Here is a 4,376-nt window from a genome sequence, read left to right as displayed (position 1 = left end):
TTTCAATATCCAACTTAATTCAAATATGCCTGAACAATTTACAAATCAATTAGATTGTGAGTATAGTTTTTATCTTTTATTATGTAGTTTTTTCATGTGAACATGTTATCCACGTTAGTTTTATTTTCTTGGATTTTTTTTTTGTAAATTGTTTCTACAAAATTTTACCATGTCATTAGATAAATAGTATGATCCTGACCTTCTTTATTAATTATTCAATTACCAACATTTAATTAGATTTCACCGATATCATTAGTTTTTATCTATCTATTTTAATTAGTTTTAATTTCTTAATTACTTTTAATTTGTAGGTGTAACAATTTTTCTGTTTCATTTCATATATGAAATGCAATTTATGGTTTTGAAATATTTAAAAACAAGAATTCTGAATCATTTTATATTATGATCCATTTTGTCTCCAACTTTTAAGTATTTTGATTTATTTATTAAGTACATCAGGTTATATTTATTTTTAAATATTTATAATATTATTTGTGAAATGTTTTCTATATAATAAAGTATATCCTGCCAAAATTTATTAAATCAAACAGAAATTATTCAATTGTATATTCATTAATATTAAGTTCAGCCAAGCCCATATATGTTCCTAGATTTGATTTTTATTTAAATTTTAGGTTTTTGATTTTTTTGATTTATAATGTATGGTTTGAATATGATGTAAATATTATTTTTGAAAATACAGGTAGAAGACAATGAAGAAAATGCTCCATGAAGATAGTGTGAATTTAACTTCATATTCACATATAAAAATTCATAGGTAATGCATTTATTTTTTATGAAATTTTTGCAAGATTCTATATATAATTTTATAATATTTGTTGTTGTTATTTAATTTATAACTACTAGTGCTTATTAAATTCATTTAGATTACAATGAGCAGGGTATATATACTTCTTTTAAATCTTTTTGGCTATAATTGCTTTTCATTGGCTTTAGTGGTGGATTCTGAACAAGGCGTGTTAATGGAATGGTGGAACAATTCTGGCCTCAATTCAGTTCTAGAATGACAAACTATGGTATAGAAAATCCACCATCCATTAAAGAGGTACTTTTATAATTTTATTAGACAGCTTAAAAATTATTATAAAAGTTTACAGTTTGAATATACATTGTATTTAACGTTTGATTGCATTGATTATCAGCCATCTAAACAAAACTATAAATCCAGATCTGAGTGAGGTTCCACCTCCTCATAAAAAACTAGTTCTGCAATTAGCGAGTGGAGAGCTTATAAGGATAATATGAACACTACGTAAGGCTTACAGAGTGTAGTGATTTGATAGGACATCTCGACATCTCTTGTAGAATGGTAGAACAAAGTTGTAATAAGTTAAAAGTCAGTACCGTGTTTACATTCAAAACAATGTGCTAACTGCTATGTAATGTGTATATAATATGTAAATTGGTTATGAAAAAATTGTTGGTGCAAGAGGGTTGAAACCATGAGGCCATCCACTCACATTTTAATATGCAGCAGGTTCCTAATTACCTTGATATCTCATTGTAAATATATTTAGCATGAATATGTATTAGATACAAATAATTTTAATGACTTAGATATTTTAAGCTAATCCCAAAATAAGAGGTGTGCTCCTTTAACTTGGGCATGTTGATAAGTGGCATTTTATACCACTTAGAACGTCTTAAAATGGCTTAAATTGGTGTCTTGAAATCAAGTATTGTGTGTATTTGATGCATTTTTCTAGTGTTTGTGTATTTCAGGGTAATAGTTGCATTTCGGGGGAGTAATCATCAATAATAAGTCTTGGCATGTGTCTAGCATCGCGAGAGGGAAGAAATGAGCAGATTACAGCGAAGAAACGGAGCAAAAATCAGATATTTTCCAGTAGGGGTCTGAGCGCCCGCTCAGCTATGCTGAGCGGCCGCGCAGGAAGCTGAGCGCCCGCTCAGCTATGCTGAGCGGCCGTGTAGGGTCGGGAAATTAAAATATTTATTTTAGACTTCTACTTCTGTTTGGCTTCCAACTTCTGAGTAATCTGAGTTTTATGGGACTTCTATATAAGTAGATTCAGAGACATTTCACGTGTGTTGAATCGTGGTATTAATCGAGGAGCGGAGGAGATAAGGAAGAAGACCGTTTTAGCACACCGCAACGAAGAGGAAGCATATTTTCTTGTGATTCTTTATTTCGTTGTAATGTTGGATGCTAGTTTTCTTTGCTTTGAACCTATTTACTCTTGTGACGTACTCTGGTTTAATATAATTAGTTTAGTTATTATTCTCTTGTGTTTATTTGTCATGTTTTCATATGAACCCATGATGACGATATGTGCTAACATGGGCTAATCGTGATCATGGGGTCGTAACGGATTTACTATGGAATTCTTTAGTTAGTTGTTTAATACCTTAATGTGTGATGATTGTATGATATCTAGTATTGGTTGTGCGTATTCGTCTTATGTGCGTCGCGAACATATAAGATAGGGTGTTAATCTCTTGTGAAGCGACGGTGGATCTCGAGATTTAGAACTTGCCATGCTAGCATAGGTTCATGTATGATGTTGCATGATTAGTGGGTAACTCTAACCATTTTATTCGCCCTGTGTAATTAAAAGGAATAACTTGTGCTTAATTCATTATGTTGTCAATTTCTGTAGACATATAGGGACTCAACATAATTGATGCCTATTCAACTTCTATCTTAATTGTGGATGTTTGGTAGAATGGTATTAGTACAATGAAAGTTGGCTTTTATCAGTTTCGTGTTATTCCATTAACATCATCACTGTTGCATGCTAAGGGTAATAACAATGACTATTAAAGGAAGTAGTAATGAAGTTGTGATCTCATGAGTGTTTTAATATTGTTAATTCGAAGTGTTAATTAAGTGGTTAATTTTAGTAGTTAATTGTAGTTAACAATTAGTTAATAATTCTAAGTGTTTTTGGCTTAACATTGAGAAGTAAACATACATTGGTGAGTGAGTTTAATTGAACATAATTAGTCTGAGTCTCTGTGGGAACGAACTAGAAAGTATTCTATATTACTTGCGAACGCGTATACTTGCGTGAATATTAGCGCGTGTTTTCGCCCTAACAAGTTTTTGGCGCCGCTGCCGGGGACTCGGCGTATTTGTTAAGTTTATGTACTTACCATCATTGGTCGTTGAGACTCAGTGATTAAGACGTATTTGTTACTTATTGTTTCTGGTTGTGTTTCAGGTACTTTAGCGAGCGTTTATGCAAACTCGTTCTCGTACTCGCAAGAGGACTTTAGATACAACTGAGGAGACAGACGAAGTTCTTGATATTCCGGAGAAGATAGATTTTGAAGATTCGAATTCAGGAAGTGAGCAGAAAGAACCAGTAATCATGGGTGATCGTATTGTTCCGGCCGATCCAGCTCTTGTGGACTTTTCTCGGCCTAAAATTGATGACATTCAGTCAAGCATTCTTCATCCGGCTATTCAAGCTAACATCTTTAAAATCAAGTCGGGCACTATTCAGATGGTGCAGAATTCTGTTTCTTTTGGAGGAGCTGCGACTGAAGACCCCAACATGCACATAAGAAATTTTGTCGAGATCTGCAGTACTTTCAAATATAATGGCATGACTGATGAGGCTATCAAGTTGAGGCTTTTCCCATTCTCACTGAGGGATAAAGCTAAGGACTGGTTACATTCTGAACCAGCTGGGTCCATCACTACTTGGCAAGATCTTGCGCAAAAGTTTCTGGTGAAGTTTTATCCAATGGCAAAGACTGCTGCTATGAGGAGTGCTCTTACTCAGTTCGCGCAGCAACCTACAGAATCTATGTGCGAAGCTTGGGAACGCTACAAGGAAATGCTGAGAAAGTGTCCACATCATGCAATGCCCGATTGGATGGTGATCACTGGTTTCTAAAATGGTTTGGGGGGCCAATCTCGGCCCATGCTCAATGCAGCAGCTGGAGGCGCCTTGTGGGCCAAAAGCTATACTGAGGCTTATAATCTTATTGAGACTATGGCTGCAAATGAGCATCAAAACCCAACTCAGAGGATGATGCCTGGAAAGGTAGCAGGTATTCTGGAAGTCGATGCAGCCACCGCTATTGCAGCGCAGCTCCAAGCGCTGTCTATGAAGGTCGATTCTCTAGCTACCTATGGAGTCAATCAAATAGCTATGGTCTGTGAGCTTTGTGCAGGTTCTCATGCTATGGATCAGTGTTCTCTTGTCAACGAATCTGTTCAGTATGTGAATAATTATCAGTGACAACAGCAGCCTGTGCCAGCTACTTATCATCCTAATAACAGAAATTATCCAAATTTCAGCTGGGGTAATAATCAGAATGCTATTCAGCCACCATATCAGCAAGGTGTGAGTAAACAGTTTAATCCACCTGGATTCCAGCAACCA

The 4,376-nt window shown here is 35.0% G+C and overlaps 1 non-coding gene across 1 annotated transcript; it reads right to left on the bottom strand.

The window, feature by feature from the left end:
- Window positions 1-3,746: 3,746 nt before the first annotated feature.
- On the bottom strand, window positions 3,747-3,853 carry LOC141681700 (small nucleolar RNA R71). Its single transcript, XR_012559127.1, has one exon. It is a non-coding gene; the product is annotated as a small nucleolar RNA R71 (small nucleolar RNA).
- Window positions 3,854-4,376: the final 523 nt, after the last annotated feature.

The sequence above is a fragment of the Apium graveolens genome, chromosome 8, assembly GCF_009905375.1.
Source record: "Apium graveolens cultivar Ventura chromosome 8, ASM990537v1, whole genome shotgun sequence".
Taxonomy (NCBI): Eukaryota; Viridiplantae; Streptophyta; class Magnoliopsida; order Apiales; family Apiaceae; genus Apium; species Apium graveolens.
Note: the sequence above shows the minus strand (reverse complement) of the source record. Positions and strands in the feature narration are given on the sequence as shown.